The sequence below is a fragment of the Podarcis bocagei genome (assembly GCF_964188305.1).
Source record: "Podarcis bocagei genome assembly, chromosome: 5".
Lineage (NCBI taxonomy): Eukaryota > Metazoa > Chordata > Lepidosauria > Squamata > Lacertidae > Podarcis > Podarcis bocagei.
The window spans coordinates 78,669,048-78,692,677 of NC_138129.1; the positions used below are offsets into that span (position 1 = coordinate 78,669,048).

Genomic DNA, 23,630 nt, shown 5'->3' on the forward strand with positions numbered 1-23,630 from the left:
AAACATAATGTTATGACCAATATCTTGTGCCCACTTTATCATAGCTGATTTCACTGTTTCATCTTGTGTATTCCATTTCAACACCAAGTTATACATTCTTGACAAGTTCTTAGTATTGGGTTCTAACAGTTCTGTTTCTAATTTTGACTTTTCCACCTGGAAGCCAATTTTCCTGTCCAATTTTGATCTTATCTTTCTATAATAGAATAAACCTTAAAATTTAAAACTTAAGTCTTAACCTTACCAGCTTCTTATAATCATAATATTCTTTCATAATTCTTTAAGCATCTTTGCTAAAGCCAGGTAATTTCTTCCAACATTTTTTCTATCATTCATCAACTTTATAAAGCATTCTAGTAATAAGAAAAAAAAGAAAGGTACAAACAAATCCAATTTTTTTCCAACGTCCCTTCCTCCTGGTTCCGGGTTTTGTCAGTCCTTATTCTCATCAGACTAGCCCATTAACCTGGTAGCCTTATGTCCGAGGCCCTCAAGTCACTTCCATGGCCCTTCCGCGGCTCTTCTTCATATTTGTAGCTGTAATTTCCCTTATCTCCTGCTCGTGGTAACTCCAGCTTGACAATGTCTCTTGCTCGTGGTAGCTCCAACTTGACAATGTTTTTAACCCTTCTCGACAGATCAGACCCTTTTCCGTATTTGTCGCTGCTTTCCATGTAGAATTTAAAAGCATGTTTCAAGGGCCCTCCAAAATTGAGAGCCCCTGTAGTCCCAAACATTTCGCAGCCCATTACCATATTTAAAAAGTCCAGACATCCCAACATAGGGGGGTCAATCCAGCCCCCCAGGAATTCTACTCATCATGACATTTATGACCCATGTTTCTTGGAAGAAAACATGTTTTGCTGACTTATTTGAAATAATCCAGTGGTCCAGCAAAACAGGGTTTGTTTCTTTACTCTTTTGTGATTCCATGCATCATTTTTTAATGCATGCATACTCTATGATATAGATTTTTTAATTGTTCCTCTGAATCAATACACTTTCTAACACCTTCAAAAATCTATAAAACAGCACCCTAATTAGCTTCCTTGGTTGCCTAGAACTATACAGGTTCTCTGAACACAGCATAATTATACTGGAAAACTGCAAAAAAAATTGACGTTCCAGCTGTACTACAGAAAGAAACATGGGCTAATACTCTTAAGTATGACTAGTATTTCTAACAAGTACTGTAGTAAACACTGTAAGGTAAAGCTTGAGAGGCTGCCGGGTGTGGGGCAGTGATCTAGTAAAGAGCTATAACACCAGTTTGTTAAAGCATTAAACTGTCATGCTGAATGGAATAGGGTAAGGAGGTATAATCTACTTATCTCAATATCAGAAATGATATAATCTACCTATCTCAATACCAGAAAGGAAAGGGGGGCTCACAGTAGCTGCTTTCTCTCTTTGTACACTTGACTGGATCCATTCTTCGAAAGCCGTATGCGTAAAAAGTTATATGCAAAGAAGTGCATAGTACACCTGTGCACGCTGTGTGTGTGTGTGTGTGTGTGTGTGAGAGAGAGAGAGAGAGAGAGAGAGAGAGAGAGAGAGAGAGAGAGAGTGTACAGGGAGCCATTGCTCAGTGCTGGAGCAAAAGGTCAAAAGTCCTTGAGAGCCCTATGCCCAAGACTTTGTGCAGGAAATGCAGCAGATCATAGGAATGGACTTTAAAGGGAGTTTTAAAATCATGCAGGGGAAATGTTTTTCTCACTGGCTGCCATTTGTTTTCATTTACTTGCTACATCAAACAGAGCTACCTCTGCAAAGAAGCCCCCCACCCCAAATGTGAAAGGACTCCAGGCTTCCAAAAGAACATTTGATCATGTTGAAACCAGTGAAGAGGACAAATTCTGTTTGCTTTTCGTCTGTGAAAAATGAAGGTTTGAAGTGGATCTGCAGGGAGCAGCAGGAACAAACAAACTTGACATTTTTACTCTGTTTATCTTTCAAATGGAGAGCTCTTGAAGATACATTCTCACTTGCATGATTCATTATGTTGGCACAACTGTGCAATCATAAGCACACTGATTCAAAATTAAGTGTCCCAATGGAACTTAATTTTCTAATAAGTGTTATGGTCACAGAGGCTAATCCTAAACACTATGGCAATCCTAGGCGTTTTTGAGGCATCAGGCATAAGCCTGCATTTTATTAATGTTTGATCAGGACTTGTATATTAAAGAGGGCTTAGATTTTCAAAAGTAGATTTTCAAATGTTTCATGCCAGGCAAGAAGGCTAGCTGCTTAAGAAAACACTGGTAATGTTTTCCTAGACAAAGGGGCCCCTTTTGATTGATAGCAGAAAGCAATTCTCAAAGTCGTAAAAGCTGAAATTACAGACTGAGTAAGAACACTGACCCTACATGTTATAGAAGATAAAAAAGGCAGAGATAAACATGATTAGGAATGAGTAAATAGTAAAATGATACCATGGGCCTCTCTTAAACCTTGAGCTGTATTTTCTAAGGCCAGAGGCAAATGGGGAGAAGCATCTAGCTGACAGAGAAAGAGAGGATTTTTTGGGAAGTCTTTTTAAAGCTGTATCTTTCTTAAACTGAGAGAGTTTGAGGAAGAGCTAATGGGAAAAGCAGCTGGCTGGAGAAGGGGGGGATGTAAACTGAAGAGGTTTCTTCTGAAACTGTTTTAAACTGAGTTCTTTAAACTGAGTTCTTTTTTTTCTTTCTCTCTCTACTTTAAAAAGGCCTTATTCTTTTAAAAGGTTACCTATGATAATGTATGAAATATATTAGCTTAAATATATTGGCTTAAATGTAATTATGCAAAGGATTTAACAAATGCTAGAAGAGTTGTATTTATCCTGGAATTAAGTCAGCCAGCAGTTTAGCCCCCCCTGCCAGACAGGAAGACGCCATCAAATGCTGTCCGGATATATTAGCTGTCAGACATTTGTTTAGCAACCTTCAAATGAAGGATATCTTTCAATGTTGATGTGAAACTCAAGATCCTTGACATATGTTTAAGATAAAAATTTAAGATTAACCATTTGTTTTAGAAGGCAATAGGGCAGGGAGGGCAAGAGGTGAGCTGGTAATTAAGATTCCTTGTTGAGACACATGTAAGATATATTACTACTTATTTGTCATTTATAGATGTAACAATATATAGCTCTTTGTCCTCCATATAAGGACAGGAGGATGTGGGTGTATCTTTTAGGATTGGTTCTAGCAATCAGCCAATAGGAAATCCAACTAGGCTGATTGGACAGAGGCAGCCACAGGAGGAGCAAAGGGGGCTGGATTAAGGGAATATAAGGGCTGGCCATAATGGCAGGAGCCAGGCCAGAGCTTGGTAGCTATATACCACTGTGCCTCTCATTTATTTGTCTGACAAATAAATTATTTTAATTTCTCTGTTGCTGCGTTGAATATTTCATTCCAGCTAAGCGTTAACCACAAGCAGGGTGCTACATTTTATGGTGCCGTGACTCGGATAAGTGGTCTGCTGGAACGCAGCGCCTTCGCCTCACTGGACGGGGTACAAGAGAGAGGACAACTGTGCCTACCCAGCGCGCACTGGAAAAATTTTTTCCAGGGGAACGCAGCAGTCTCGTCTGTCTGATACCCTGCCCACCGATGGCGACGGACCGGGGGGGACCAGAGAAATAAACAGGGAACCAGCTAAGGGTAAGTGCACTAAGGGGTTTTGGCCCTCCAATTAATTGGGAGGAAGAGAAGTCCTGATCAAACTTCTGCGTCTCAGTAAAGGGGAACTGAGTACGCTAGGTGGCTGGGTATATCAGATGGTGGTCTGGTGGGGGGAAAGGGAAGAATGGGAGGTAGTGTGTGGTGAAGTATCTAACGCATTGTATGTGTGAGAAAGTACAGAGCAATCTGTAGCTGACCTGAGTGTGGAGTGGGTAGTACTTCGGTTCCCAGTGAGGCGACTCCATCTGGGCAAGGAAACCCACGAAGCGTGTGTGTGAGTGACTGAGTGGATACTTCACAGGGCCATACAATGGGAGTTGGGGGTTCAAAAGGGGAAAATACACCTCTTGAATGTATGTTAAATAATTTTAAGAAAGCCTTCTCAGGGGCGTATGGAGTCAAAATGACGCCAGAGCGCCTGAGAACGTTATGTGAATTAGAGTGGCCGAAGCAAAATACTGAATGGCCATCTCAAGGAACCTTTGATATAAATTTAGTAAGCAAACTTTGGTCTAACATCGCCAAAGAAATTGGAGGGTGCCCAGAACAATTTTCATATATAGATTCCTGGCTGAGCACATTAAATAAAAATCCTCCATGGATAAGGGAATGCAAAGTCCAACGATGCAAATTATTGGCTGTAAAAGCCGAAGCTAGGAAAGGAATCTTGCCAAATAAACTCAAACCCATTTTTGAGGGACCAGAGGAAGAGCTGCTTCCACCTCCACCTTATGCTCCACATCAAAGGGAGCCTAATCCAAACACTCCACCAGTTGTAACCCCAAGGCAAGAAAGTGGAATGAATAATGGGGCTGGAGTCACAGAACTTGATTCCTTGATAGATTATGATAAATATCTTCAGGAGGCATTGGAGGCCTATAATAAAGCCCAAGCAGAAGTGGTTATTCCATCTGTGAGTCCCAGTAGAACTCCATCTACAGTCTCTTTTAGTGAAACAACTGATCGCCTACCCCAAACTCCTGTACATCCAAATCCTAGAGAATTATTACAGAAGTTACAGGGAGACCTTGATCGGTCAGCAAGCAATACAGCCACCTCAGGCTATGATGGACTTGGTGACTTCAATAATAAATACTCATAGTCCTACTTGGACAGATTGCCGCCAGCTCCTGAATACTCTGTTCACCACTGAGGAAAGGAGAGACATAATTGAAAAGGCACAGATATATTTGCGTGAGCAGGCCAGAGTGGGAAATATTTTTAATATTGACCGTCATCTCCAGGACAACTTTCCCTTGGAAGATCCTAATTGGGATCCAAACAATGTAATTCACCTGGCCAGACTTACCACCTACCGCCAGACGCTTGTGCAAGGTATCCGCAGGGCATGCCAGAAGCCCACTAATATGTCTAAAGTCTCAGGAGGGTAGACGTGTTACCCATAACACTGTTTCGTGTTCGGTGCACACCCACAAAAAGACTTAAGTTGTCACCTTTTGAGCTCCTGTATGGGAGACCGCCCTCCTTTGTTCAGGATATTTCAGCTGATCTTAAACAAATAAGAGACCATGTGACACAGGGACAAGTGCAATCTCTCTCCCGTGTTTTTGTCTCTCTCCCGTGTTTGTTTGTTTGTTTGTTTTTGTTTCTCTTAACAGGTGGGCCCTCGAGCGCACGCCGTGCAGCATTGCCGTGCCGATTCATCAGCTTCAGGCTGGCATAGCATATGGGTGAAAGAGTGGAAACGTGATCCACTTGCACCTAAGTGGCGTGGACCTTACACCGTCTTGCTCTCTACTCCAACAGCGGTGAAGGTAGCTGAGGTGACCCCCCTGGATTCATCACTCCCGTTTGAAGAAGTCCGAAGGCAGTTGGACGTGCAAAGGTGACCCCTCTAATCCTCTTAAACTGACTCTCTCCAAAAACCCCTGTATCTAGCCCTACCGGGAACGGGCTAGGTCACGGGCAACATTTGACGACCGGCCTGCTGCAGCCACAACCTGGAAGCTGGCTGACCTGCGCACGCCTGAAGCTTGAGGAGCGTCTGAACCAGCGACTGTGAAAGGGAAGATTCTCTTATACAATTGATTGACTGCCCCCTTGTGGAACAATTATCAGGGATATTACACATTGGGGATCCTTGGGATATATGTTTTGGTCTTGGTGGTTCCCCATTTCTGTCACTGGGACAGATATTGGGACTAATATTTATATGCTATCACAATAAGGTAATCTTTTGTGGAAGGAATGCATATGCTAGACATCAACATGATTTTATTATTAATCCTGATCCCTTGGGAAGGGGAGGGGTCCTTGAATCTGACCAAATTTGCTAAATATGGATTCCGCTATGACCACAATATGTGGGTAGGTTTAGCTGAAATGGTAAGCCAATGTTGCAAATAGGACTAATTGCCTTGTTTGCTCTCTTGGGCCAGATGATTCAGAGGGAGGTATGCCCTTATTACCGATACCATTAAATGCCATTGGTATGGTAAGCGAAATGCCACACCAAACAGAAGTACAGAATTTCCCCGGATGGAACTCAACTAAACCATTACGAGTTATACCTGTACAAGGGGAATTCTGTGTACATAGATCATCAGATGCAGCTGATTCTACCATGATAGGCTCTTCTCATTGTCACTATACTTGGGATAATATTAAGAATACCTGGGCACACGATACTACCTATCGAACTCGGGATGCCTTGCCCTGTGCACCTCCTTTTATTCATGCATGGAAAGTGGTATGGAACATAACTGTGACAGAGAAAGGCAATCTAACATACTGCACTGTGAACTCTCTACCTCTTTTGCTATTTCGCCTTCTGTACTCCACGTACCAAAGACCTCAGACACGATGGTTGTGGTGGATATGTGGAGAATGGGCATACAAGAAACTCCCCTCCAAATGGAGTGGGACTTGTTTCCTGGGATGGGTATTACCACCAATGTGGATTATGCCCACTAATTTGGCCAAGCGTACACGAAGAAACGCTGATATTTCTCATATAGCAGGAGGAAGTACCCAAAGTTGGAGCGGTACTGATGATTGGCCACCAGAGCGCATTATAGCCTATTATGATCCTGCCTCCTGGAATCCTGGTGAGCTCATACAAGGGGCACGGGATCCTATTTATAATCTAAACAGAATAATTCGATTGCAAGCAGTAGTGGAACTTGTAACCAATGCAACGGCCAAGAGTTTGAGACTTATTGCACAACAGTTGGATGAAAGTAGAGCCGCCATTTTGCAGCTGAAAATGGGAATGGATTATGTACTTGCCAAGCAGGGAGGCCTATGTGGAGTCTTGAACTTGACAGGGAATGCCTGTTGCTTTAACATTTCAGATAATGGTGAGGCAATCCGTGTGTTGGCCACAAAGATGGAGAATATAGCACATGTCCCAGTACAAACATGGGAAGGATGGGATATGGGATGGCTCACCAATTGGTTACCTAATGTCACAGGACTCAAAGGGATACTATTGTCTTGCTTGTTTTTCTTGACAGTAGTGGTAATGGTTTTATGTATGATGCCATGTATCATTTCATGTTTTAGAAGTACAATTAGCAAGATGGTTTCAAATGAAACTCTACCTCATATCATGGCCCTATACAGAGCTTTACCTCAGGAATATGATGAAGGTCAAGCTATCAAGGACACTTGGGATGAAGGTCCTTGAGCTTGAAAGGGGGGAATGAGGCATCAGGCATAAGCCTGCATTTTATTAATGTTTGATCAGGACTTGTATATTAAAGAGGGCTTAGATTTTCAAAAGTAGATTTTCAAATGTTTCATGCCAGGCAAGAAGGCTAGCTGCTTAAGAAAACACTGGTAATGTTTTCCTAGACAAAGGGGCCCCTTTTGATTGATAGCAGAAAGCAATTCTCAAAGTCGTAAAAGCTGAAATTACAGACTGAGTAAGAACACTGACCCTACATGTTATAGAAGATAAAAAAGGCAGAGATAAACATGATTAGGAATGAGTAAATAGTAAAATGATACCATGGGCCTCTCTTAAACCTTGAGCTGTATTTTCTAAGGCCAGAGGCAAATGGGGAGAAGCATCTAGCTGACAGAGAAAGAGAGGATTTTTTGGGAAGTCTTTTTAAAGCTGTATCTTTCTTAAACTGAGAGAGTTTGAGGAAGAGCTAATGGGAAAAGCAGCTGGCTGGAGAAGGGGGGGATGTAAACTGAAGAGGTTTCTTCTGAAACTGTTTTAAACTGAGTTCTTTAAACTGAGTTCTTTTTTTTCTTTCTCTCTCTACTTTAAAAAGGCCTTATTCTTTTAAAAGGTTACCTATGATAATGTATGAAATATATTAGCTTAAATATATTGGCTTAAATGTAATTATGCAAAGGATTTAACAAATGCTAGAAGAGTTGTATTTATCCTGGAATTAAGTCAGCCAGCAGTTTAGCCCCCCCTGCCAGACAGGAAGACGCCATCAAATGCTGTCCGGATATATTAGCTGTCAGACATTTGTTTAGCAACCTTCAAATGAAGGATATCTTTCAATGTTGATGTGAAACTCAAGATCCTTGACATATGTTTAAGATAAAAATTTAAGATTAACCATTTGTTTTAGAAGGCAATAGGGCAGGGAGGGCAAGAGGTGAGCTGGTAATTAAGATTCCTTGTTGAGACACATGTAAGATATATTACTACTTATTTGTCATTTATAGATGTAACAATATATAGCTCTTTGTCCTCCATATAAGGACAGGAGGATGTGGGTGTATCTTTTAGGATTGGTTCTAGCAATCAGCCAATAGGAAATCCAACTAGGCTGATTGGACAGAGGCAGCCACAGGAGGAGCAAAGGGGGCTGGATTAAGGGAATATAAGGGCTGGCCATAATGGCAGGAGCCAGGCCAGAGCTTGGTAGCTATATACCACTGTGCCTCTCATTTATTTGTCTGACAAATAAATTATTATTTTAATTTCTCTGTTGCTGCGTTGAATATTTCATTCCAGCTAAGCGTTAACCACAAGCAGGGTGCTACATTTTTACTATGCTGTAAGTATGTCCCATTGAACTCCATGCAATTTACTTCTGAGTAGTAATGTGAGAAATTTGTTATCACTTTAAGGCAAACCTACCTAATTTTCTAAACCTGTGAACTGAAGCACAGTCGTTATTAAAAATCTGCACTTTTCCAAATTTTGTGGCAGTTTCCTAGTCAAAAATACAATTTTAATTTTATATTGGTTTTATGTATTATATTGAAAGATGCTTTGAAGGAAAGTACTAAGTGCAATAAATAATAATAATTGATGATACAGTCTTAAATCATATTCATTCTAAGCACACCCAATAGTTCATAAAACAAAACCAAAGGCTAAACCCTTTACAATAGCAGTGAATCTGTTGTTTGGTCATCTCATTATTATGTGATTGTATCCTACAGTTTGTGAGTCCCCTTATCTAAGGACGCTGGCCCAAGAATTCTCCTGCAAGGTTTCTGCTGCAATTTGGTCTGCTGTGAGTGTGCATTGCAGTGAGACGCAAAGGCCCACCCATTGAGCTTCCATGTATGCACCGAAGCACCTCAAACTGAAGTTCCCTGGCCTCCCTGAAAATCTGGAGCACGCCAGTAACATTGCTGTCCAGTAATTGCATGGCAATCACTTATTTGATGGATGAGCAAAACTACAGTCTCCATGTTGTTCAATAGCTGCTGAACTACACCAGCTCACGCACCATGCCAAATTCCTAAGAAGGACACAGCTCTGTTTTATGTCAAGGCAACTTCAACAGGGTGCCTCAAGGCACATCAGCACTACTGATGACTGACCGATAAGACTGTCCTTTCTGGAATTCTCCCCTCCCTTTTCTCCAGCAGCTTTTCCGCACAGCTGCATTCAACTTCTTATATTTGCTCAAGAAGAGTAATTTCTGCTTACAAGACTGCAAAAGAACAAACTAAACTTTTAACCTAACAAAAATAGGACACAACAAAACCAGTATGTGTTCTAAGCACAGGCCAAACATACAGGCTGTTTTGTTTTTCTTCCCAATTTGGGGAGGGAGGGTTGTCTTCCAAAGCAGAGACCTGCCTTGTCCTCATAAGACAGAATCTCTATTAAAAATAAAAATTAAAAGTTTATCACGTTACTTAAGACTAGATCGGGGATGTGGGGAACCTCAACTCTATGCCACACCCTCTTTCCCCAGGCCACACCCTCTTTGAAATGTTTTTGCCTCACAAGAATGTGTCCTTGAACTCTAATATTGCGGATTGTGCAATCACATTATGTGCTGTAATGAATGCATTATATGAAGATGGAAACACCGAGTTTCCGAAGATATAAACCATAGCACCTCTGTGGAAAACATATTGAGTATATGCAACATATGGGAAGTGACGATGCATTTATCACACTAAAGATGGATGGCCTTATTTCCATAAGATCTTAGTGCTTGACTCCACCGAATAAGCAGCCCATTTGGTACAAGAGAAGGTAATAAGTTAAGTTCAATAAAAAAGGCAAATATGTCCCAATTTATACCAGAACCTTAAGGTAACGACAAAGAACCCAGAGAGGAACACAGTATGAATCAACAATGTAACTGAAAACTAATGTAGACATTGCAGAACTCAATGCAATTATGATGTAGCTAGGTGAGAACAGATGTGTTTATTGCAACTGGAATAATTGTGGGTTCTACTTTATCACCAGAAGGCAAAAGGGAATGAAGTTGTAATGGCTTAGTCATTTAATATCTGGTCATCATAACTCCCAGCTCCACCAGCCTCAGCCTTGGTAAGTGGCTAAACAAACCATCTCAGGATTCATGTTATGTGCAATCCTAAAAACTATGTTATACCACATGCTGTAGCACAATCTACGCAAGATAAATGCTAATAGCTTTCAAAAGAAGCAGTAAAATACATAAAGGCTACCCCTTAATTCTCCATCTCCTGTTGTAAATTCTTTTGGAAGAGTAGCTGATAAGTGGTGATAATGGCCATTCTCATGTAATAGTTAGAGCAGAGCCTGGGAATCTCCAGCCCATGGGTCTAATTACCGTACTGGTCAGCACCAATCACAATACTGGTGCTAGAGTGCATCTTCAAAGGAGGTCCTCTTAGTGCCGATCAGCTGAGAGGTGCTGAGAGGTAGCCTCATTGAAGTCCATTTTGTAGGCAGACATGGTTGTGTTTTGAACTAGGATGCCAAGAGAACCAGCTTCAGATCTCCAGCTCATCCATGAAACTTTCTGGCTGACTTGGGCCAGTTGCTTTCTCACAGGGTGTCTCTAATGATAAAATGGGAGAAGAGAGCCATACTGCACTGAGTTTCTTCAATGTAAATAAGTACATACATTTTTTAAAATGCAGATTGACCCATGGTTTCTTGCCACACAAGATTTATCCTTTTCTCTTTCTCTTTTTTTAAAGGATCAGATAGTATGTGCTGGGAAAGACCTCTGTATGATGAGACCCTGGAAAATTGCCAGATACAACAGACAACACTGCAGGGGTAAGGAATTTTTTTTCTTTCCCCAGGTCATGTTTGCTTCTAGGCCACTTTCCTGTGGTGGGCAGGGTCAGAGAAAAAAGTTGGTGGACTAATGAACGCAATGTTCTATTTGGCAACCCAAATGAAATTGTGCAGGCATAATAGAATAATGTTGAATTCCAGTTATTAAATGGGGCTTGAGCTAGGAGAGACTGGCCGGGTAGTTACATTTTAAAAAAATTATGTTAATTAATATTTTAAACTTGGAAAACTGGGATAGAAGAAGAATTAGGAATTTCCTTAGACTAATGGATGGGAGAGAAATTTGGTTCAGTTTACATTTAAAGGTGGACCTATCTAACTTGTACTTTCTGAAACAAGATGTTAACTGAAATGAAGCCATTCTTTGACATTTGTACATTTCTGAATTTTGCTGTACAGAACTCTCCAGCCAAGCAATGTGTAAGAATAATATATATTAGTGAAAATAACATACAAAAATGCATTAGATTAGTGAAATCCCATCCTTAGACCAAGAGAAGAAGTCTGCGTTCTGCAACATTTTTACTCGATGTTTTCCCATTAAAGTCAACATAAATGATCCTGAATAACTAGGCTTCAGGGTTACAACTGAAAGGATTAGGTCATAAAGGGTAAGCTATTTAGAGATTTAGAGCTGCAATTAGCATTAACCCAGGTGCAGCCATGGTTCAGGCCATGGGAAAAAAGGCAACTCTAATTCATCATATAAGTGCTTATCACTCACATATTAAGTTTCCATTCATCAACTCTTGGGCTGAATGATATTCCATGTGTGGGTGACAACATATTTGGAATTACCCCAGCCATATGTTTTTTAGATATACTGAGTTCAATTCTGCTTTTGGATATAGTCAGAGAATTTGAAATACAACCATCAGTTTAAAGGAAGGGGACATGTATTCCTTCAGATTTTTGATTTTTTTTTACCCCTGAAAAAGAGGACTCTGTCTATCCATAATCCATTTTTTCACTAGTTATTAGAATACAGCTGCAACCAGGGAAACAAAGTCAAGGCAAGGGTTCTATATTGTATCTTAGACACAAGGAGTCTTATGATACTTTAAAGTGTAATCCTAGGCATATCTGCTCAGAAGTAAGTCCACTGAGTTCAGTGTAGCTCACTCCCAGAATAGAGTATAATGGCATTAGCTTTCATTGTCTAGCATCTACTTAATCAGATGCAATAAGTTATTTTCAGCTGACAAGTTTATATAGCCCATGAAAAAAATTAAACAAATTTAGTTGTTTATAAAGTTTTCATCCCACCTATTGTCCTAAGTCCCCAGGGCCCAACAGGTCACAACAGTGAAAGACATGAACATTCAACAAGACATTAAAACATAATAGGAGCTTTTCTTATACTGTGATTCACCATCCACGCCTGTGTTGTCTACACTGGCTGGCAGCAGCTCTCCAGGATTTCAGACAGCAACCTCTCCTAGCCTTAACTGGAGATGTCAGGGATTGACACTCAATTGACCTCCCTCTGGCTCAGATCCTGAGGTCTACCAGGACAGAGAACAGGAGAGGTAAGATAGTGGTGAGTTCGGCACAGTGCAAACACACCAGTGGAGCCAATCCGGTGCTCCTGCCTGTGTTTGCACTGCACTGACCTCCCCCACTTCTATCCCAGAATGGAGCAGCAACTCAGCCAAAGAGAGATAAGTTCAACAGAACGTATTCCCAGGTAAGTATGTCTAGGATTGAAGTCGTACTGCATCTTACACAGAGATGGACCAATTTATCCTTTCACTCAAAAACATTTTTGCATCAAAATTCTGCTCTGGCTGTCTGTAGGTAACTTTATATTTAAAGATGCAGCAATGCATGGGACTCATTAAATATCCTGCTTAAACAAATGTGAAACTTGAGAATGTCAGTGTCAGCAAAAGACGCCCTGAAATCCGGTTAGAGAAACACTCCCAAGAGAAACAAAGAATGGCTCAACAAATACGTTGTTATGAAATACAGCAAGGGTGGCAGGGACACAAGCACAAAGCAAAAGGATTAGCGAGTATATGGACAAATACAGTGGTACCTTGGTTTAAGAACAGCTTAGATTATGAACAACTTGGATCAAGAACGCTGCAAACCCAGAAGTAGGTGTTTTGGTTTGTGAACTTTGCCTTGGAAGCAGAACATGTTTCGCTTCCTGTTGAGTGTGTTCCATTTGTAAAATGAGTCCCCCACTGCTATGGCAAAGCATGCCTTGGTTGAATAATGCTTTGGTTTAAGAACGGACTTCTGGAACGGATTAAATTTGTAAACCAAGGTACCACTGTATATCTGTTTCCAAAATGGGAACAAACAACACATCATTCCTTAAGTCTCTAGTCCTTGATTTAAACTGAATGGTTTTTAACAGGAGTGATTAAAAGGTAGAATAGACATTTTTAGAATTTGATCAGCTCCTTATGCAGACAAAGATCAAACTACCTTGCTAGTGCAAAACCCATTCAATGAAGCAGCACATGTCCAAGAATGTCCAGAAATGTTCCATATCCTTCAGAATGAAGGCGCAGAATTTTTCCTCAAATGAAACTAACATATGACATGATGAATAAGTATTAAAGCTAGGGCCTTGACTCTCATTTCTTCTACAGGGATTCCTTTTTAGCTCCCCCCCCCCGCCCAATTTTTATTCATTCCTGCTACTTAGACAAATTTGTTTCTTTAGAGGTGGGGAATCTCAGGGCTGGGGGCTGAATGTGGCCTTCCAGGGTCATCAGAACTCCCTGAATCAAAGTGTTTTTGCTTGGTTATAATGTATTTGGAATGCCTGGCCAGAATTCTGATAATGCCTCTTGCTTGTCTGGATGGAGAACAAATAGGTGTGTGAAGAAACTAGATAAGGGTAAAATTTACATTTGTTGTTTCACTCACTCTTGCCTTGCCCTCCACTGGTATGTAACCCTCAAAAGGCTTTCCAGAAATTAATGTGGCCCTTAGGTTGAAAAAGATTTCCCCTCCTTTGCTTTAGATCATGCATTTCTCCAGATTTTGTAACCTAATTGTTGACAATGGCCAAACAGTCCTTCCCCCAAACACTTTGAATTTTAACAAGTTTCCCTATCTTATCTTTACATGTCTTAATTTGTAAGAGTGCTTTTCCACAGAAAACAGGAAAACGAAACAGAACCTCTATATTCTGAAGAATTTGGAACAGTGTAGCAGAAAGATGCAGACTCTAAGTAGGAGGCTAAATTATTGAAACTTCAGACCAAACCCAGAGACCTTGCAATTGTAACAGTAAGATTAACAGGTGTATTAAGCAATGTTTCTTAAAATGATATTCCCTTTGTGGGGTACTAATGCCACTTGCTTCTGAAGCCACTGCAAGACAGACTATAATGATCTGAAAGAATGCAGTGGATAGCAGGCAAAGAGAAGTCTTCAGCCAACAGTGATGAGGGATGCAGCTACCATGTGAATGTTGTAACTATGTGGTGGTTACAAAAAGACACAAATGCCCCTATTTTCATCTGTGAAATGTTGGAGGATATTAAGGATCAGTATCTAGGAAGGCAGATTTTGCAGCTAGCAAATGGGGATGAAAAAGCTAAGCAGGTCTGAACTAGTAGCAATGGTATCAGCAGCAGAACCTCACAGCACATGACCTCTTTGTTGAGCATTTTTCTCAATTTGTTTGCAGATGGATTAGTAAACACTGGCTATTTAAGAAGCATTCTGATCTGTTTGCGGGGAGGTTGGATGATCCCACACTTTCCAGTGCACTGTCCTCTCACTTTCCTGGTAACAAAAAGTCCATGGGGTGTGTGTGTGAATTTGCTATGCAAGACCTCGTAATCAACTATAACTGTGCAATTTGCTGCTCTCCAACTGAGTCCCAGACTCAGAATATAACAATCTGAAAGAGCCCCAGGACAAGGGCTGTTCATACAGCCCAAAATGCTCACACAGGATTTTCTTTGCATATAGTGCCAAACTAGAAGCAGATATATACAGTTGCATAACGTGAGAGTCTTTGAGTTGCAGAACTATAATCATAAATCTAAATACAATAGTGATTGCGCTAACAGAAAACTTCTAAATCAGCAACAGAGAAACTGAGATCAATATGAGATCAAGACCTGAGAAACAAGAAGATTAATGCATGCATTCAGTACACACAGAAATCATGTTCGGCTCCTGCAAAAGATCAAATGAATTATTATAACACACCTATGTTGCTTCACTGATAATCTGCAATATGTTGCACAACTATACTTTCATTTTATGACTGCTCACAGCATCTGTTTTTAACAACGCCATAGAACACAGCAATAAACTGTGTCATTTCCTTAATAAACCCTAGGTGTTTACACAGTCTGCAAGTTCACCAAGTAAACAGACAGCATAAGGAGGAACTTTAAACATAATTATTTTAGCTTTCAAGGAAACATGAGCTTCAAAATGCATTATTTAAAAATAAAATTAAATACCTAAAATTGCATTTGACATTCTACATACAAGTGATTTGTCAAAGACATATGTATAAAAACGAGAACCCCGCATTTTGCACTCCAGGTTTCCAACAGATCATTAGATACTGGATTAAGAAACAGAAGGCAGTGTAGCTTCACCCCCCATCCCTTCAGTTTGGTTGGCCTTCATTAGAGACAAGCCTTTCGTGTGGCAGGCCCTATGCTGTAGAACTCCCAATCTGTACAGGTTCGGCAGTAACTATCCCTGCCTTATTTTAAACATCTTCTGAAAACCACATTGTTCAAACAGGTCTTTTCTTTAAACAAACCAGTACATAAGAACACAATAATCACCTGCTGGATGAGGCCAATGGCCCATCTAGTCCAGTATCCTGTTCTCACAGTGGCCAACCAGATGCCTGTAGGAAACTAGGGAGCAGAACACGAGCATGAAAGATTCCTCTCCAGCCATTGGTATTTGGGAGCATTGCTGCCTCCAGCTGTGGCAGCAGAGTAAAGCCATCATGGATAGTAGCCATTAAAAGTCCTCTCTATGAATTTGTCTAATCCTCTTTTAAAGACATCCCAGGTGGAATCTACACACATATTAAAAACGTTCTGAAATTGCTTTTTTTAAAGCGTGTTTTTTTTAAATATATTGAATTTTCCATCGCCATCCAGTGTCACATTGTATATTGAACTTAAAACACACTGAAAACGTTTTATTTGCTGCTGTATAGCTGAGTCTCAAGTTGATGGCCATCACTGCATCCTGGGGAGCGAGCTCCATAGTTAGACCCTGTGTTTGGTGGCTGGGAAGAAGGTAAATTCCATGCTATGGATCATTAGGAAATAAAACTGCCAATATCATAATGCCGTTATGCAAATCTATGGTGCAACCACATAGGGACAAGTATCATTGCCCTTCCATAGGTTCTCAAAACCTGTTGCTATATTAAGCTTGCTTTGTTGCCAGCTTAATTTTTCATTTATTTAAGCCTGAGCAGTTTTGCCTAAGGCTGCAAACCAATTCACACTTAGAGTGCTTCCCTAAGTGGCTGCTAATTGCAGCCCCAAAGCTGCTCAAGTGCACACTTAATCCAAATTTCCCATTTAATCCAGATTTACAATTTACATGGAAAGAGTGGTTCTGAATTAAATGGGGAGGGATATGGGACAGCATTTTGATGATGATGATGATGATGATGATGACAATGATGTTGTGTAGAATATGCAGAAAACTTACAGGCACAAGCAGCACCGAGTGTACAATAAACTGTATTGTGCAAGTGTTCTTACTTGCAAAGGAATGTGCAAGACTGGGTTCTAAGGGGACAAATTCAATTTAGTTCACATTTAAAGGTGAGCCTACATAATTCACACTTTCTGAAACAGTATGCGAACTGAAATGCAGCTGTCCCTTTGAAATTCATACTTCTTTAAATTTTGAATAGCAGTTCTCCAGTTCTCTTGTGGGCAAGAATGATATACTGGGGTGAAGTGCCCATAAAAACTCATATAAATGAAAATAACACAGAAAAATGCATTATTTTAGGTGAGACTGCTTTGCAAAAATGCGTGCATTTGGTAAAATTGCATATCAAAATGTGTATTTAGGAGACATGCACACTAAACTGCTGGTGAATGCTCATGAAGACTTGAAAAAAGGCATGTTGATGATATAATGCAGAAAAATTAGAAACAGTGATAAATGAAATAGACAAATTTGCCCATCCCTAGCTGTAAGTGGTTTCATTTCTTTAAAACATTGTCCCTCTGCCCTCTGCCCAGTGTACAGCTAAACAATTTCCCGGAATAGTACCCTGCAAAGAGGAAAATCAGACAAGAGGAGCCTAGGAATACTGACTCCACAGTGGGAGTGCGTATTTATCAAAAGGAGCAATGTAATAAGGAGAGAGAGGGGAAACAAGAAAAACACAGCAGCCACTGTTTTATTCTTGGCATCGAGCCCACATGAACACAATTTCACAAGACAACATTTTTACTAATGCTGGGCTCCAGCTTTTGCTGTGTCCACAAAAAGTGATGCCAATTCACATCTGTTTCTGAAAAGCAAATTACCTAGGATGTCACAGGTTTTCAAGCATTTCAGAATCCTGCAACTGGATTAAAACAAGCAATAGATCATTTGGCATGTTCTATCTATGTATCACATTCACAAGACCACATTCTGCCTCTTGGGCACCATAGTCAAACCAAACAACAAGCAGGATTATAAAATGGTGACTATAAAGCCTTTGCAGCTAAATAAATTAAATTTTCACTCCTGTACTGGAAAAGGTTGATAATTCTAGAAGGAGGGTTATCGTTTTTGTTGTTACTATGTTATGTATTTTTGCGTTTTTTATATTGTAAACCAAATTACTCAAACAAGGCAAAGTGCTCCTTGCATGAATATTTTCAATACACTGTAATTTACAGGAAGTCTTTTCAAAAAGGGTAGCTAAGCAAAGAAGAAATGAACTTGTATGCAGAATACATTGTGAAAAGAAAAGGAAAAAAGCTCCAAACCACAAAGTATTCAGTGACATGAAAAAATGCTGAGGAAAAGGGCCAAGGGATTAGAATAAAGAGAAATGGCTTTCAGGCACTAGGACATAGTTTTGCACATATTAGAGATAACTAGTCTAGACAGGAGTAGGGTGGTGTGGATTCCAAGTGCTCCTTCAAAACCAGACCCTGAGTGGTTGTGACATTTTCTGGTCAATATTAAAGGGCAAATGCATATTTCCAAGTTTGTTTGTGTTTAAGGGAATTCCTTCTTTTTTCTTTTTCTTTTTAGTATTTTAAAGATCCAAAGGAACAGCAATCTGAACTGAAAGACACATTAGAGTATGCATTCCCTATTGTCAAGCACCTTCTTTCAGTGTATCAGTGACCAAGCACTTTAGCCTGAAGAGCTGTATTGTGTTAGCATTCAGATGTTCAGATGCTACTCAAACACTACAAATGGCAGGGCTTTTTCCCAGCTTCGTAACTAACTGTAGGTCTGTGAAAGGTGCCAACAATTTCTAAGTGATTTTTCAACATCTACAGCAAATGTCAGTTCCCATAATTCTTTGGGGGAACCCATGACAGTATGATTAAAAAAACCAAGTGTGTATTTATTTTATTTTAAATATTTATAAACTGGACTAGCAGTATAACAATAACACATAAATCACATTGCATATCATTATGTTACAACATATAATCTAAAACTAATAAGAAAGCCCCTGCAAAATCCTATAATACATTGCAATTTAATTTAGCTAGCATAAAACCATTTCCAAAGCCAAAGTAAAATAATAAAATAGTACCATGTCTAACAGACACACTGCTGTAGATATTCTATGAGAAAAAATGCTATTAGTAGTTTCTAATTAAAAACAAAGGTGGTTGTGTTGGTCCATAAGAAAAAGCTGCAGTCCATAGTTGGGTAATGCCTTTATTATAGGTAGGGATGGAGGAGGAATTTGTACTTTTTGAAATGACAAGCAAAACACAATCATCCTTCAAAATTCACATTCCTCTGAATTTTGTGATACAGTCCTCCAACCAAACAATATTTACCAAAAAAATGCATATATTAGGGGAAAGTGTGGACAAAAATATATTTATGAAAATAACATAGAAGATGCATTATATCAGAGAACATTAGTTGTAAAAATATGAAAATTAGTCAAATTGCATACGAAAGTGCTGATTTTTTTTGTGATGATTTTTTAAAAGCAAATTGCTGCAGAAATGTGATTTAGAACTGAATTTCAGATTGGAAAAATGAGAAACTGAGAGAAACAAAATTGGCAAACCATTCAACTCTTATTATGACCAACCAAAAAGTCACAAAAATAGGACTTGAAAATAGAAAATTTGAGTTTTCTAGAACACTTCATCAGTCAGGATGTTACTCAAAGCAAGGAGTGACAGAATGAGAAAAGACAACAAAATAACAAAAGTACAAAAATAAAGCTAGAAGTTGTAGCAATGAGATCGGTTTGCTCTCAGGCCTATGACATCTAGCCTAACTGTTGTATTTCCTTTCTTCTTCTTTTCTCATTCCATCACCTCCTGCTTCACATAACATCTTGCCTGATTAGGACTTCTGTCACATTTTTGTGACTTTTGGTTGGTCCTAATAAATGTATCTTCATCTAACTGTGGACTTCATAGTAGATTCTACCCTGCTAGCCACCCTGAGAATATAAACGCATGTTGACAGTGTACGATATAAAATAAATAACTAATATTTGCTGGTATTCTCGACTTTGACTAAATAATCACTCTACTTTTTTATTCTCATGATGGAACTTTGTGGTCAGAAACCACATGAAATCTTGTTCTGAATGTCTCTTTATATTCCTGTCCTTTTATTGTTGAGGCTAGATAGGAAACAATATTGGAACATGGTGCCAGGAAAAGCTTGATCAAATAGCTGCTATTCTCTTTCAGTAGGTATCTAAGTAGCTAGGAAAGAGTTAGAAGAATGGCTAACTGTATACAGATTAATGTGGATGTGTTTGGGTAATTTATGGGATACCACGTCTATTTTTATTTTTGTAAAACTGAAAGAGCAATTAGTAATAATCACAAGCAAGATTACAGCTGTTGGAGAAACCACAATGTGGGTTGATTATTTCCTTCATGACTGCATATCTTTAAACTCCCATTCTGTGTGTAAACCTTTGAAATGGTCTCCATGAAAACAGCATTTTACAGGATTCTTTTAGAAGAAAAAAAATGCTTCTTTCATCAATTTATTTTCCTGAGTCTTTATTTGTGTGCACCAGATTATTTTGTATTAGTCATAAGGTTGTAACAGTGGAATAAATATTTTGTTTGGTGCCATGAGCATTTGGGTAGCATGTTACTTTGGGAAGCACACTATGAGTGAAATATTTTTAAAACAGTGATAAGGCTATCACTTTAGGTATCTGTCCTATTTTCTCTCTGCATCATTCCTTCAACATTTCCAGTTTATCTATACCTATAAACATTTCTGAAAAACCTAAAAGCACAAACTTTCCACATCCCAGCCTGGTTTACAGGTGAAGGACAATATATGAACCAGAATAATAGAAAAGGCATTGCTCCATTTCTTCCAGTGTCTCTACTATCACTGTTGCTCTCCAACTTTAAATACAGACACATTGCCCTCAATAGCTCTACTTTGCACATTTAGCATAATGGAACAGGTATGTTGGACTGGACTGTTCCATTTTAGTGAGAAAATCCCAGTGGCGTAGAGTGGGTTGTCAGCACCCGGGGCAAGGCAAGTAATTTGCGCCCCCTAACCCATGGATTTTAGCAGGGGGCAGAGAGCTGCAAGTGCGAGTGTGCCCCCCCCCAGATGTTGCGCCCGGTGCGGCCGGCCCCCCCTGCACCCCCCACGCTACGCCACTGGAAAATCCCTAATCCACACTTTCAGAACCAATGTGTGAACCAAAACACAATAATTATTCAGAACTTGCCCTTCTCTGAATGCATAATGCAGTGCCCATCTACATAATGACTACAAAATGAATATATTAGGGGAAAGTGTACAGAAAAATGCATGTATTAGTGAAAATTACATACAAACCACATTGGATTAGGGGGATTTGCTTGCAAAAATGTGGTAACATTCAAAACTGCATATGTACAAAAATGTGATTTTTAGTAGAAATTTACACTTAAATGCTGGTGAATTTTCATGAGGATTTTTAAAAAAAACAACAACACACGGATTATTGCAGAAATATGAAGAACTGGATTCAAGATTGGAAATATTAGAAACTGAAAGAAGCCAAAATTGACAGATTCATCCACCCCTAGCAAGTTTACAGTGCCACAATTCCTTCTTGGTATCTCATATACAAGTGCACAGTCACACAGAGAAAGGTTAGCATTAACTAAGCCATATCATTTCAGGCATTTAATGTACACATTCTCCATGAGGCCTGATGAATGTGCACAATGGCTGGTTATGCACAGAGACCACTCAACTCACATTACCCCTAACATATACACACATTTTGCTGGGCATGTTCACACTTGTCACTTTTCCAGAATGGTTGTAACAAGCAGGTTATAAAGAACAACATTCATATATATATATATAGAGAGAGAGAGAGAGAGAGAGAGGTGGACGATTTCCTCTTTCATCTCTGTGAGTTACGTCAGCAATTTCCGAGTCACAACTAAAGAATGCTTTACTATTACGGTATATGGTCAAACCTGGAATGTTTATGAGAATGTAGTTTATCGTGCCAGCAATCCATACTCATGATTACTATATCATTGGAGAAACAAGAGCAAGTCCTGGCCTGAACAGTTTCTATCTGTGGGGCTGCCTGGATTTCGATAGCTAACTATTACAGTATATCTTGTACGCGGAAAGAATCAGAAATCAACATAGTAGTAGGAATTTGGCTAAGGGTGACTGCATCACATGTTCATAACATTGCATTTAAAAATAATTAACACAGAATATTTGCCACATTATCCTAACTCAATCACCAACCGTTTTGTGTTAATCAGTATGTATTTTCTGCTGGTGCACACACAGCACTCAAAGACTATGATATAGGTAAGGGATCAGACAATAGGAATAAGCTGTCCCTCCACTGTTGTTCAGAAAGGCCCCCCTTAAAACTGCTTTATCCTCTGTGTTTTTAGCCACATTTTGACATTAAGTCTACACTGACATTAAAACTGGTAAATCCTAGCTCAGTTGGGCTTCAGGCGTAGTTGCTGACTCAGATCTGTACTGGTACATGGTAGGCTATGGACTGCAGCCTTAACTACATTATCTAAAATAAAAGAGCAATCCAGTCCCTTGATCCACTGTACTGGACTGCTGGAGGGAGTCTGGATGCTATAATAATAAGAAACAGAACTCATCAATCATTAACAGCACATAGAAGTCACCATCCCTGTTAAAGGTAGACCTGCTCTCATAAGACTACTGGGGGCAGGGGCAGAAGTCCCAGCTTTAAAAAAACAAAACCATTCATAGTTAGCTATGAGTGTAGGAAAGAGGGGAATGAGCATCAGGTTCTAAAATTTAAACTAAGTGTCAAGGTCTGCTCCAGACAGTGGGTAAAGAATGCCCCAGATCTTATTTTTTGTACTACAGTAACATGGGTCTGTAGTGCAGTAGTACCAACACTTCCATACACTGCTAAAGTGGCACAGACATGTAGAAGAGGACATTATTGGCAATGTCAAAGACTATCCCATAGGAGTCCATAAAACTTGATACAACTATATTACATTAAGTAATGTGGGTGTGCTAGTTGGAAGGTTCTCAAGGTGGGGCTGGTGGACTTTATCACTGTTTGGATTCTGAGAACTACTTTGAATCAAGATGGCAGATCAAAACATGGTTATGTTGTGACTTCACATTTTTGGGGCATATATTTTGTCGCCTTTCAGAACATTGGCACCAAACTTGGCACAAGGTTATTGAAGTGAGGTGGCAAAGTTTGTTGATGTTTGGTCAACAGCCACCATTCTGAATTAAGATGGTGCACTGAAAAATCACTTTGGCGTGGCTTTGCCCATTTTTCAGCATAGGTTCAATTTGCCTCATTGCCAAACTCAGCACAAAGGTCGCTAAGGCAGGGGCAGTGAATTCTGATACAATTTAGATTCCACATGCCATTTTGAATCAAGATGACAGACTGAAGTGGTGACTTTGCCTGGTTTTTTGCCATAGGTTCAGATGCCTCTCAAGATACTAGGCATGAGTTGGGGTGTGCGTGCTGGACTTCATGGACATTTGGATGCCAGGCACCAATTTGATTCAAGATGGTTGACTGAAATGTGACTTTGGCATGACTTTGCCAATTTTTAGGCATAGGTTTGATCACCTCTCGATATATTGTTGCCAAACCCAACACAGGTTTTCCTGCCTGTAGCAGCCATGGTAACTGAAGTAAACATAGTAAGCTACCTTATAAAGAATTGGGCCATTGGGCCATCTAACTCAATACAGTATTGTCTATACTGATTGGCAGCTCCCCAGGGTTTCAATCCCAGCCCTACCTAGTGATGCTAGGAATTGAACGTGAGACT

At 39.8% G+C, this 23,630-nt stretch overlaps 1 protein-coding gene across 1 annotated transcript in view; it reads right to left on the reverse strand.

Annotated features, from left to right (window-relative positions):
• The window catches only part of SLC44A3 (solute carrier family 44 member 3), a 98,375-nt gene that overhangs the window by 73,943 nt on the left and 802 nt on the right, over positions 1–23,630 (reverse strand). The gene's annotated exons all lie outside the window — the stretch shown is intronic.